The sequence below is a fragment of the Amblyomma maculatum genome, chromosome 1 (genome assembly GCF_055883805.1).
Source record: "Amblyomma maculatum isolate TAMU_Amacu chromosome 1, ASM5588380v1, whole genome shotgun sequence".
NCBI lineage: Eukaryota > Metazoa > Arthropoda > Arachnida > Ixodida > Ixodidae > Amblyomma > Amblyomma maculatum.
This window is the reverse complement of record NC_139344.1, coordinates 469,532,594-469,546,944: the sequence shown is the minus strand read 5'-3', so window position 1 is coordinate 469,546,944 and position 14,351 is coordinate 469,532,594.

Below are 14,351 nucleotides of genomic sequence, written 5' to 3'. Positions count from 1 at the left end.
CCATCTCGGCTTCTATCTTTCTCATTTCTAATTCAGCCTCTCCTTTCGCCTCTCGACACTTCACTAGGTCCTTACTCTTCTTCTTTGCTATGAAACCCTTCCGTCTCAGTGCAGCTACGAAGACTCTAACGGACACACTGGTCCATCTGGAAAACACTGACTTTCTGTTGTTCATGTTTACTAATCGAACTAACTACACGTCGACACCGCGCACCTCCCGCTCCCAATGCCTGAGCCACGCACACCAACGGACGCAAGAAATCCCGCTTACCTGAGCAACAGTGCGCCTTCCTCGCCGCGTCGCTGCTCCTCGCTGTGGGGCACTTCTACTCGCGCTGCCTCTGACCGTCTCCTCTTGGGGTCCCTAGGTCATTGCACGCGGCGAAGCTCTTCCACCTTGAACGGCCGGCAGACTTCTGTGAGCGCCGATAACTTAACGACGGCTCGCGTAACGGGCTGGGCTTGTGGAGTACTGCAGTTGCCGAATCGTACTGTCGACTGCGCCAGTAAAACGTCAGGTTCTTCTTCTTGTTTTCTTCAAATCTTCAGCATCTCTCTCAGGTGCTCCTTTATTCGGCGGGCGACGTGTATTTCACGCACAAACACACTGAGACGAAGGCCGACGAGCTTGCCGTAACAAAATGAAAATTATACGACACAAACACAAGATACAGAAAAGTTATTTTCCCGAGACAGAAAGAGGCGACACACTTTACAAAAGAGACTGGGCGAAAGACAACTGCAAACTGAGCGTATTGCTCTTTTTAACGACTTCTCAGTCGGGGCCTGCCTGCTACGCTGTCTTCTCCGAGCGAGAATCAAACCAAACTCAGAATCAGAACCCGAACCGTCGATGGCTGGCTGCGCGGCGCGCTATTAAATAGCCAGCGCAAAAGCTTCTAGGTGCGGAGGAGGAACGGAAAACAGCCTAGCGCTGCCAAAGCTATGCCTCCCCCCTTGACCCTCTGGAGAGGCCTCGAATTTACTCGAACATGGTTAGCACGCGCAGCCCTCCCGCGCGAAGCGAGGAGGAGGTCCGATACCACTGTGTAAGAAATATTTCGAAATGTTTCTTACACCGTGGCCGGGACAGTGTGGGGGAATGTACGCTTGACTCCGCGCATGACAACGAGGGCGAGGAGGCGCAGCGCGGTGACCAAGATTACGTAATAGGTCGTGTCGCGTTCTCGGAGCTTGGAGAACATTCCATCGTCGTTTTCTGCGGCGCGCGCGCCGAAACGTTAGAGAATGGACCACCGCGGCCTTACAGGTCGGCCACCGCCGCTAGCCTGCCACCAAATTTTTTTATCTGTTGTAGGCCGTCATTGCACCCGCTACCGCATTGGTGGTAGACGATAGCTCTTGCTGCAGCGCGCATCTTCCTCCCTTTTCTTCTCTATTTTCTCTTCTGTCTGCACGAGGCAGCGGAGATGGCTCAGCTACAGAGCCAGTAGCAGGCCCGTGCATTTTCTTTTTCTTCTTCCTACAGCCACAACAGGCAGCGGAGTTGGCTAAACTACAGAGTCAGTAGCAGGCCCATGCATTTTCTTTTCCTTCTTCCTATAGCCACTAAAACAGCTAGGGTAGTGATTGGATTGGATTGGAAAACATTTATTCAGTCAAAATGCAGATGCAGTAGGTTGGCTCTAGATGGACTCGGCGGCGACCTTAGTGGACCGCTCGGTGGCCAAGGCTTGAATTCCCGAGTTCGAGCTGACCAGAACGGCCTTCCATCGCTCAAGAAAAGGAGTTTGTACTATATCTTCCGGTGGAGGGTCTTTACATTGCCATAGTTTGTGATCATGCGTGGCTGTTTTGCCACAAAACCTGCACGTGGGGTTAAAATCAACCGGGTACATTTTTGCTAATAGATATGGGTTAAGAAAGGATCTCGTCTGGAGTCTACTCCAAGCGGTCACCTGTGCCTTATCCAACGTTTTGTCAGGTGTTGGAAAGTTTTGCCGTTCAAATCTGTAATGACGTGATATCGTGAAAGGATACCAGCCCCTCCTTGGAGTAACCCTTGGATACGAAGGACCCACCAAATCGGTTGACGAAATGTAGCTTCAATTGTAAATTAGGGTATAAGAAAGGAGAGGCGCTGCATCTGTCAAGGCCACATGAAGGTGAAACCGGCGTCACGCTGACGGTTGGAAAAGCTGGCGTGTTGAGGCTTTCGCTTAAAACGTACTGTTGCCATGCAGTGAAGTGACTTACGTGACCTCAATGGTCAAATTCAAGCTCAAGGTCAAAGGTCAGGGAAGGATATGGGAGTGTCCACGTCATGAAACAAAATGAAAACTTTGGAATCAATAAAGATAAAGACCAGTGAAGCCGCGTCTCACAATGTGTTTAATCCAAGCTCCGCAATGCCCCTAGCCATGGACATGAAGCTTTTGCTTCCCTCCAGGAGGTGGCGTCAACGCCGGCGCGTTGACGCCAAGGCCATGAAACATCCAAAGTGGCAGAATATAAATATTTCGGCGTATTGGTAAACGAAGGATTGGCATATATTGAAAGGCATGAACAATCACATAGGCAAAAAGGCGAAGAATGCCGGGATAATGAAGCATAGAGCATTGTGGGGATACACCAGGTATCAAATCTTGAGGGGTATTTGGAAAGAGATTATTGCGCCCGGGCTTACTTTCGGAAATGCGGCTTTGCGCCCAAAATCAGAGGCACAGTCGACATTAAAAATAAATCAGGGAGCCGTCGGACGATTAGCACTGGGTGCCTACGGCAAAACCATAAACGCGGCGGTACAGGGAGATATACGCTGAGCCTCTTTCGAAGTACGGGAAGCTGAGAATAAAATATTATATGATTAATGCCTGAGGAAATTGGACAGAAACAGGTGGGCAGCTAAAGTATTTTAATACCTATACCTAAAAAGTGCTGACTCACAATGGAGAAACAAACTAGGAAACTAACTAGTAAGTATCTTGGTCACAAGAACGAAGAAATAAAAGCGTTAAGCAACAGGAGAAAAACACAAAGACAACAATTGGATAAATTCTATAGAAAAGAAACAGGGTGTGGAGCTATACCGAAAGTGGAAAATACAGATCAGGAAGGAAGCTTGCTTTGATAACTCAAGAGGCAGTGCCCTATATTTTGAAGCTAGATCAGGGTAGCTTAGAACACCCAGCTACAAAAAGAAATTTAACCATGCAGATGACCCATATGCTGTATGTGGTAAATCCACAGAATCAATTAACCATCTTATACTCGAATGTGAAGGTATCCATCCGGAAGTTGATGTAGGCGCAGTCACTCTTCCTGAGGCCCTGGGGTTTAGATATACCAGTGGCCGGGTGAATGAGCCTGCGGTGTAAATTAGCAAAAAAGATTGGGAGATTGGTGGCTTAAAAGCAGAAAAGTAACAGTGTTAGTAATGTAGAAAAAAAGATTCAGTTAATAGAAGGATGGTGTAGTTAACTGATCTAAAACGGTGATTAAATAAGGAAAAAACGAGCATTATAGCATCTGCTACTACCTCGTTTCAAAGGGTACACTCCTATATTCCATCCATCCATCCATCCATCCATCCATCCATCCATCCATCCATCCATCCATCCATCCATCCACCCACCCACCCACCCATCCACCCATCCACCCACCCACCCACCCACCCATCCAACCATCCATCCATCCATCCATCCATCCATCCATCCATCCATCCATCCATCCATCCATCCATCCATCCATCCGTACGTACGTACGTACGTACGTACGTCCGTCCGTCCGTCCGTCCGTCCGTCCGTCCGTCCGTCCGTCCGTCCGTCCGTCCGTCCATCCGTCCATCCATCCATCCATCCATCCATCCATCCATCCATCCATCCATCCATCCATCCATCCATCCATCCATCCATCCATCCATCCATCCATCCATCCATACATACATCCATTTAAAAAATGTGAGGAGCACATATATTCAGACAGGCATGAAAATCTTTTGAAAGTGCATTACACTGGGAGACAGTGCGCGGAAAAAAAAGAGTTCTTGAATCTATTAGTACGGGTAAAGATTAGCTCCAGGTTGTGATGTGGAGTGTCGGGTTGGACGACCCACGCGTGGATGAATGAACAATTGTGCATTGATATGAGGTTGATGAGTGTCAAAGCCAATACAGGAACCGCAGTCTGGAAATAATTCTTCTGGTTTCTGATGTCAAAATGTTGTTATCACTCATTAGATACGGTGGCGAATCTAATCTGCCATATGCATTGAATATAAAACGAACTGCTTTTCTCTGTACCTTTTCTACTTTAGTTAAACCTTTTTTCAAGTACGGGTCCCACACCACACAAGCATACTCCAGCTGAGGTCTGATAAGCGTATTTTATGCTAGCAGCTTAACATGGGCAGGGGCTGACCTTAATCTAGAACAAGAAAAGCTAGTTTCCTGAAGGCTGATAGGTGTTATTGATGTGGCTGGTCCAGTTCAAGTTGGTAGTTATAGTGACGCCTAGACATTTACATTCATCCACCTGAACTATTGGATATTCGTTGATTTTATACAAAAACTGAAACGGAGTTTTTTTTGTTAGTTACGTGTTCCGTGTTCTCGCAGTGTGCTGCTAGATCTGAATATTTGGCTGTTACGGCTTCCACGGTCGCAAGCTTAGACTCTATGGCATTTACCGCTTCTCTATGGGTTTTTGACCGTCTAGAAGTTCCCTCAGCAACTGTTCAGTATTGGGGCCAGGATTGGTTTCAACATATCCGCTAAGCAGTAGCAAAGAATGAAAAAACTTTTTTACGTACACGCAGAAAGCACAAACGCTGCGAGGGCACGCCAACTGGACATTACAGCGCTCAGAGGTTTTGACAGGAATATTTGTGACGTTCGAAGGTACAGGTCGCGAAGACTGTTTTCTAGAACCTGCATAAGGTCACCGGTACCAGTGACGTCGATGAGGCATATGCGTTTGCGCTTTATTAGATTCTTTCTTTTTGTGCCCCTTGTTGCATGAGCGCATTTAACCTACACACCGCGGCTAGTTGGCTGCGTCCTGAACCCAAAATGATTCGAACGAACACGCATTACGAATGGCTGGTGCGCACAAGTGTCTCAGGCGGCGAGAGTAACTCTCTGGGTTGCTTTTTTATGTTCCGAACTTGTTTATTTCTCTGATAAGCTTTTCATAATGCCAATAAAAGAAAAAGCAACCGACGGCGCTATACTAAATGGCTGTTAATCACGAGCCGCACCGCATCACGATACGACCTGACGGGTGCAGTTCAAAAGAACCATTCCACTCGGCACAGCTGCTTTACCAAGCATTACAAAGAAAGTGAGCGCGTTTTCCGAGCCGCGAAATTGCTGCAGCCATGCACCGGCGTGTATTGGTTTTTCTGTTGCCGACCAACGGGAACTGGTTGAGGTCATTCCGCCTCTGTTCGGGGGCTGCGTGTGCTTTCCAGTGAAGATATTTTTTTCTCACCTTTAGAAAACTTTCCATGCAGTATCAATCTATGGGTTTCAAGCTCATCCATACGCTTGTGATCGCCAGCTTGCGGACTGATGTGTGCTTCTATTGTTCTGCGCATGATTCGTGAGTGCGTCAATACGTGGATACAGCATGACTACGCTGCTACGTCCGCGCGTAATTCATGGACAGACATGGACCAACACAACGTTTGCAACGTATCAATCCTTGACGTAGTTCTTCCCAACCAGATCGTCCGGTGAGTGCTGCCATTGACGTAGCCTTTTATATGCATCAAAGCTCGTGTATCTCGCTTTCATCCGTCGCTACTTGAAAGGTACATCAGCGTCTCTTTAACGCCACAAGCATCTCTACAGTAAATATAGTTTTGTTCTGAGCCACACACTATAGTTATACTGTATGCGCAGTGCAGGCTTCTCTCATCTAAGAACGCCTAATTTTGCGCCGGGTTTTCTATTTGCTTGAGATGCGTGTAAGTGCAAAACGTATGCTCCCTATGATCTGTAGGCTATACAAGCCAGTACTGTGTTGACGCTTATAGGAAAATCCGTGAGAACATTATAGGATTCAATGCATCATCAGGTTGATAGAACGATTATTGTACAATTAAATATCGTTTATTATAGCAACCATTTCACGTTTTCATTAGAAATAAATCGGCTTCGAAATATCATCACACATTTGTCGCACTGGCGAAATTATTAACGGACGGCCGCTTACAACGATACCATGCGAACAGAAAAATATTTTGAAAAAGGTTGCATCCACTCATCTCCAAGGACTGCGTTCCCATCCTGTAGATCATGCTGGGGGGAATCCCGTGCGTCGTTTGCTGGCGTTTTGAAAAGAAGCCTCCTTTGAGGTGACTTGTCCTAGTCTGTTGTTGGGTGTAAACGGCTTCGCTTCACAAATAAACGGCATTCAACAAGCAATGTGCAATGAAAAACAGGTCGGACAGCTTTATTTACATACGTTCCTATGGGCATGCTGCAAAGAACGGGGGAAGCCTTAAAGCGGTCAAGAAGAAATTGGGCATAGGCAAAAAATCAGATGTATGCGATAAGGGACAAGACGGGCAACATCATCACGGATATGAACAAGATAGTCAAAGTAGCCGAGCAGTACTATACAGATCTCTACAGTAGCCAAAGTAGTCAGGACCGTAATGAGATTGGTGGTAGGGAAAAACAGTCAGACGTTCCACCAGTGACGAAGGACGAGGTCAAGAAAGCATTAGAAACTATGAAAAGGGGGAATTCAGCTGGAGAGGATCAGATAACTACAGATTTGCTGAAGGACGGGGGGGGGGGGGGGGGGCGGGGGTATCGTGCTATAAAAACTGGCCACACTGTATACGCTGTGCCTGGTGTCATCGACGGTACCGGAACCATGGAAGAATGCAAATATTATCCTCATTCATAAGAAAGGGGACTTACAGACCAATCAGCTTACTGTCTGTTAAGTATAAGGTATTTACTAAGGTAATCGCTAATAGAATCAGGACAACCTTAAACTGCAATCAAGCAAAGGATCAAGCAGGTTTTGGGAAACGGTACTCTACTATCGATCATATCCATACGATCAATCAGGTGATAGAAAAATACTCGGAATATAACCAGCCCTTATACTTAGCATTCATTGATTACGAAAAAGCATTTGACTCAGTTGAAACCTCGGCGGTGATGCAGGCATTCCGAAATCAGGGGGTAGACGAGCCGTACGTGAAAGCGCTGGAATATATATATAGTGGCTGCACAGCAACCATAGTTCTGTATAATGAAACAAAATTCCCATAAAAAAGGTGTTAGGCAAGGAGACACAATCTCCCCTGTACTATTCACAGCTTGCTTAGAGGAAGTATTCAGAGACTTGGAATGGGAGTAGTTAGGGATAAGGGTAGATGGAGAATACCTCAGTAATCTGCGATTTGCTGATGACATTGCCTTGCTAAGCAACTCCGGGGATGAACTGCAAATAATGATTGGTGACCTAGACAGGAAGAGTAGAAAGGTAGGCTTGAAAATCAATATGCAGAAGACTAAGGTAATGTTCAACAGCCTCGGGAAGGAACAGCAGTTTACATTAGGTAGCGAAGTGCTGGAAGTAGTAGGCGAATATGTCTGCTTAGGACAGATAGTAACCGAAGATCCGGATCATGAAAAGGAAATAACAAGAAGAATAAGATTGGGATGAAGCGCATTTGGCAAGCACTCACAGATTATGACTAGCAGCAGCTTATCGGTATCGCTCAAGAGGAAAGTGTACAACAGTTGCATCTCACCTGTACTCGCCTACGGGGCTGAAACGTGGAGGCTAACCGAGAGAGTTCTACTTAAGTTGAGGACAAATCAAGAGGGCTATGGAACAAAAAATGGTAGGGGCAACATTAAGAGATAGGAAGCGTGCAGAGCGGTTGAGAGAAATAACTCAACTTACTGACATTCTAGTGGAAATTAAGATGAAGAAATGGGCATGGGCAGGACATGTATTGCAAAGAGAGGATAACCGATGGTCGCTTAGGGTAACAAACTGGATTCCAAGGGAAGGAAAGCGTAGCAGGGGGCGGCGGAAAGTTAGGTGGGCGGATGAGGTTAAGAAGTTCGCAGGGGTCAAGTGGATGCAGCTAGCACATAACCGGGTTAAGTGGAGAAATATGGGAGAGGCCTTCGCCCTGCAGTGGGTATAGTCAGGCTGATGATGATGATGATGTTCCTATGGGATATAATCCTACCTTTACCTGTAGCCATGCTCATAAGCGACAGCAGTCCAACTACCTCTGATATGAGTCCGAGATCAGTGCTGGCCTATGCTCTCTTAGCAGGTGCCGCGCTCAGTGTAACGAGGCTTTTTGTTCCCTTCATAGTTAGTTTAATAGCTGATAGTTGCTAAATTGAGCAGTATGCAACGATTTCAGTAGCGCTTTAAATAAGGCATGGTCTGGATAGTCAGACAAGCGTTTATGTCTCGATACTCTCTTCTCATGCTCATACGTCCTAGCCCAAACCAAAGTTCTGTTTTACCCACTATGACCTTCAGTACACCGAGCTCAAAAAGTTATCAAAACACTGTATTTTTCGAGCTGGAAGTAGTTCGTCTTGAGGACCAGAACATAAAGGACAAAGGACAAACGAAAATGAAAACAAGACGAGCGCTAACTGAAGGTTTATTGGAAAAGCACGAAAATTATGTAATGTGAAAACGTGTGAAAGCAAAAATAAAAGAATGGCTTAAAACATTAAAATTACACTGCAAGTGAAACGAACGGTTTTGTCACCCACTTGTATTTGTTCTTAGCAATGCAGCAGGCTACAAAAATTCAATTTGTCTGATTACTTCTTCTGTGTTCAATTATTGTATTATGTAAGTCTGGCAGGACAAGGTGATCTTTTTGTTCTTAGCATCCACAGCACTGGTGCACGAGGACAGAAGACAGGCATTTTTTCATATGAAGGGAATTTCCGTGCTCTTTCACTGTGACGCTTTATGCGCCTGCAAATTTTACCTTCATATACCTTTCCGCATGGCAAAGGAACATCATCCTTTTTTGCAGTGGAACGTTTCTGCGTGTGACAATTTTGCACTGACAATTGACACGGAAAGTTTCGAAGCTAGCTGCATTCTCAATAACCTGGATGAGTGCTTTGTAGGAAAACGAAAGAGCGCTTAGTGGGACTTATATTTTTCTCCCGAAGAGCAATTCTTAGTGTTTCTCTGCGCATCTTGTGTTTTTAGTTTCGCGAGGTTTCATCAAATATATTTTTGTGCTTTTCCAACAAATCTACAGTTTTAGACAGTGATTATGTGGCCTTCTCCTCCGTTTGTCCGTTGTCTAGTAAGTGTGCAGCGACATCTATATCTATATAGTACATAGTAGGATAGTACATTCTATCCTAAAGCAACACAAATACGTTTCCGATTACCGAAATTTTAGCCTTACTGCAGGTTACAACAGAAGAGCAGCACGAACATCGATGGATACCTTACAATACGCTAGAGGATTCAGTCTGTCTTTGTGCTGCTGTCGGCAAAACACAAAGAAAAATGGCAAAAAGCATCAAACATTCTTGGTATCTAAAACGCTGCGAATCAGGTCACCTTTATGGGACGCTTTTTAATTACAACACAACTGTGGGGCATTATAAAGCACGGTTTTGCACATGTTGTTGGCAGTGGTCGCAACTCGTTGTCCATAGTAGATACCTTATTTAAAAACTTTTTCAGCGCTCGTATCTTGTTTTCAGGATTGGGCGAAGGTTTTGAAAATGTTGTAAAACAATTCGAGGTGTTTCTATCCACACAGTGAGAGAAATGGTCCAAGCTCCTGATGTGCAGAAAATGAGTGCGTTCAAATTTGTCCTGTGGTCGCCACTATTTAATATTGCCGTTAAGAACTAGTGCAGTGCGTTTTCAAAATAAATAACACGAAAATACAAGCAGGTCTGCGGATATACTGACTTGTATGGTGCGGTTAAGGAAAATAATTCATGTTGTTCTGGAAACATCAATAAGGTCGCCCTTCTAAGTACAATTGAAGATATTGACCCGTAGCACTGACAAGCCCTGTAGCCCCAAACGAAGACTTGTGCACTTGAATTATGACTTTCGTCCGCAGAACAACTAAGCAACTCGGCAGCGGCGGCAGTAGCACCAAACGTGCTCATCGGTCGTCGAATTAAGAATGCCCGCACCATTCGATAGCGTTCAAATTAAAGTCTGCAAGAACCATTCAGTAAACCGGCCTAACGATCCTGGAAATATTTGCATCGATACGGAAACAGCTGTGGTTTGCTGCAATAACTTGGGAAATAGCGCCGAGGCGGGTCTCGCGACAACGAGCACATGCAGGATCGTTCTGTGCGCTATACTCACAGTGATAAGCACGTGTTCTGGCGTCTGTTGAAAGCAACAACAAATATGAACTTCAGTGGTTTCCGGCATTACTCTCCTCCATGAAGAAACATCGCCTGGATGTGTTAAAATAAACTGGCAAGAGTTAACATTAATATTAGGGAATAAAACATCAGGTGCCTTTATATGGCATCATTTATCAACGTGGGCGTCAGCCCGTTTCTTTTATTTAAACAAGCTTTATTTTGAAGAAATTGTTGCTGAGGCAGCTTAGCCTTTTAACACGTACATGTCTTCTTTTAACTTTTACTTAGACCACTATACACCACAATTCAATGTTTTAGGCCCTATACACCACTGGTTTTAGACTATACACTCCGTAACAACGTTTAGGCCCTCTACACCAACGTTTTTAAGTACGTCATTAAACACCACACTTCGGACATTTTATTAACTTCAGTTCAAACCTTACCTTGTGTCTGGCGCTCTTTGGCCTAAGATGCTCTTGCGCCATAAAAATTAGTTCATCATTATCGTCAGGTGCCTTTAGAGCGGACGGACAGGCATACAACATGCACAATTTCCAGGTGCGAGCAGGCGCCGCTCGGACGCTATCGCACCGTCAGGAATCACCTCGTAGTGCAATAGTCCGGCTGCCTCTGGAGCACTTTGCGAAGCCTTTTTAGGTGGTCTTCAAAGTTCACAAAAAAGCAACGAAGATCCATATGTATACGAAGCGAATCTGACACTTCAAACATGACAGTACCGCATCCATTATTCTCTGTAACGTGGCTGGTGCGGAGCAAAGGCCAATTGATCCCTGCGAACATCTTGACCTCATACGCCCACCTAACATTCTGCCGCCCCCTGCTACGCTTTCCTTCCCTTGGAGTCCAGTTTATTAGCCTAAGCGAACATCGGTTATCCTCTCTTCGCACCGCATGTCCTGCCCACGCCCATTTCTTCTCTTTGATTTCCACTCTAATGTCAGTAACTTGAGTTATTTCTCTGACCGAATCGGCACACTTCCTATCTTTTAATATTACCCCCACCATGTTTCGTTATATAGCCCTCTGCGTTGTCCTCAACTTAAGCAAAACCATCTTAGTTAGCCTCCACGTTTCAGCCCCACAGGTGAGTACAGGTAAAATGCAACTGCTGTATACTTTCCTCTTGAGCGATACCGATAAGCTGCTAGTCATTATCTGCGACTGCTTGCCAAATGCGCTCCATCCCAATCTTATTCTTCTTATTTCTTTTTTATGGTCCGGGTCTGCGGTTGCTATCTATCCTAAGTTGACATATTAGCCTACTACTTCCAGTGCTTCGCTGCCCAACGTAAACAGCTGTTCCTTCCCAAGGCTGTTGAACATTACCTTAGTCTTCTGCATATTGAATTTCAAGCCTACCTTAGGAGCGTTAGGTCACCGCAATTTGCGGCGGTGACTAGCCTTCCGCTGGTTGTACTTGTTGTAAGCCTTCATTGCACCCGCCACCGCTTCGGTGGCGGACGATGGCTGTTAAGACGCGCATCTTTTTCTGCGCCTCTTCTTTTTTCATCCTTTCTTCTTTTTTTCTCTTCCGCCCGCTCGAGGCAGCGGAGGTGGCTCAGCTACAAAGCCAGTAGCAGGCACGTGCCTTTTATTTTCCTACTTCATACAGATGCAGTAACAATAACAATAATATTATTATGGAGGAGGTGGCTGCTCCTGACCCTGCGGCGCTGGGAAGGCTAGGTCCCCTCCATTTGCGGCGGGGGTAGCCATTCACTGGTGGTTGTACCTGTTGTAGGCCGTTACTGAACCCGCCACCGCTTCTGCGGCGGACTACCGCTGTTGCGACGCGCGTCTTTCTCTCTCCCTCTGTTTGTTTCTTGCTTCTCTATCTTTCTTATAGGAGCAGATGTGGCTCAGCTAGAGAGTCAGTAGCAGGCCCGTGAATTTTCCTTTTCTTCATCCTAGAGTCGCAACAACAACAACATTACTATTCGACACAAAGCGCCGAAAAACGTTTGCAGACATACATTTAGGGGGCAATGTTATCCAGCTGTTGACAATACATTTATCTTAAGCTCCTGAGTACAGAATGCCAGAGAAGCAAACAGTGCTCAGTGTTTCACACTTTATGGTTATTGGCACTTGGAAGTCCGAAAATGCCATTTCAACTAATGAAGGAAAACCCGTGGGCCAGCACAAATCAGGCTGACTTCCGTAAAGCCCACGTCGGTGCAATTCGGGAATTGGAGGGATTAACCAACATGGGGCAACCGCCTATACAAAAGTAGGGCCCATTATGACCTTGCTGTGCTGTCTACATTCAGATATCTAGGCCGAATGAGGGCCGCCCTATTTGGGCTACCCACAAGGGTTACGAATTGGATCCGAACGTCGCGAAATTGGCAAAGTCACGTGGGGCCACTCTCGGGCCAAGATACAAATCCCGCTTAGGGCTTATGGGTTGCCCCCGTGTACCCAGCGAGGGTCCTCACTTAATAGCCCACTTAGTGCCACTTGATTGGAGTTGGACCTGTGACCGCATTTCCCACGCTCTTACGCCTCTGCTGTGCCATTTAATGATCTCAAGCGTTTCTAAAATTTTACCTATCCTTTGACTTCATGTTGCATTTATTTTAAGTAGCGGGCCATGAGGTGGCGTGGCTGCAGTAGAAGGCTGCATCTACCCACAGGGAGCCAGTCCTGATCAGTTATCCTCGGTTGACTGAAGGGTCTTGCGTTTGAGGCGCGAAGAGTCATGGATACTGTCCTCACTTTGGGTGCTGACCCAGGGTTACACGAGCTTAGGCTTACGGACCGAGTCAGTTACGTGGGCCACATTTTCGTAGAGTGCTTACGTTAAGGCCACTTTAAACAATGTCCTGGGAGGAGTCGCGGACTTCCGACATAATTTGATTCGGGAGGGCTCCTCACTTCTCTAGTTGCTCAGTTTGGCGCTGCAGGGCCCCGAGGCTGCCGATGTGACCGGCAGTGAAACTGATTCAATTACCGTGTCCGTAGAGCACCACCGACGCTAGTGATACAGGATGTTAAGGATGATCTGTTATGCTCGTATTCTGGCTCGGCTTCAATGGCCTCGCATGGCCCTGCCTGCTTGGCTTCTTGAATTTTGCGCGCTAGAATTTGGTTCCACCGCTTTTCGAAAAGAAGGCTCGCCGAGCGCAGTGGTGAAGCGCAGTTCGCCAGTCGTAATTGAGCCTCTTCTCTCTGTGTGGGTGGGTGCTGGCGTGTGGTTTGGTTTGTGGGATTTAACGTCCTAAAGCCACTCAGGCTATGCGAAACACCGTAGTTGAGGCCTCTGGAAATTTCGACCAGCATATGGGATTCTTTACCGTGCAGGGACATCGCACAGCACACGGGCGTCTTGCTTTTCGCCTTCATCGAAAGGTTGCCGCCGCGACCGGGATTGGATCCCGCACCACCACGGCGGTTCTCAACGTGGTGTTTTTGCGGCTGGGATACCACCCCGGTGTCAGTTCTCTCAACAGCTAACAAATGTGAATCAAAAACTAGATCAACTCACAGTTGTAGGAGCACCATTGCTTAGGGTAATAGAACTTGTGGCCATCAAAATCACATCAGAAAAGATGACCGAGACCATGGAGAATTGCAAAAGCCCATAGATTTTCTGTCCTCCAAATACGATTCCGTACTCTCTGTGGTGTCCGAGAACAAAGCAGAAATAGGCAAGCTTCGCGCCCAGTGCGAGGCTCTGTCCTTGACAGTTTCTTCTCAGGTCTCATACATTCACCGCGTGACTACAGATATCAATGGCCTTGAATAATACACCAGGGTGAGTAATTTTGAAATGCTTGGCTTTCCCGTTGAGTGTAATGAAAACCTCATATCTGTACTTGGCCAAGTGGCTGAAACGCTAAAGATAGAATTTCAGCCTTCGGATATTTCTGTAGCACACAGGTTACCAGCTCGCAAGGAATGCATTCCGGCTATTGTTGTTCAAACGCAGACTGTTGCAATCAAGCAAAAGTCGCTGGATGCTACCAGTGGTCTTCCTGACCTTGTGGTTGAGAA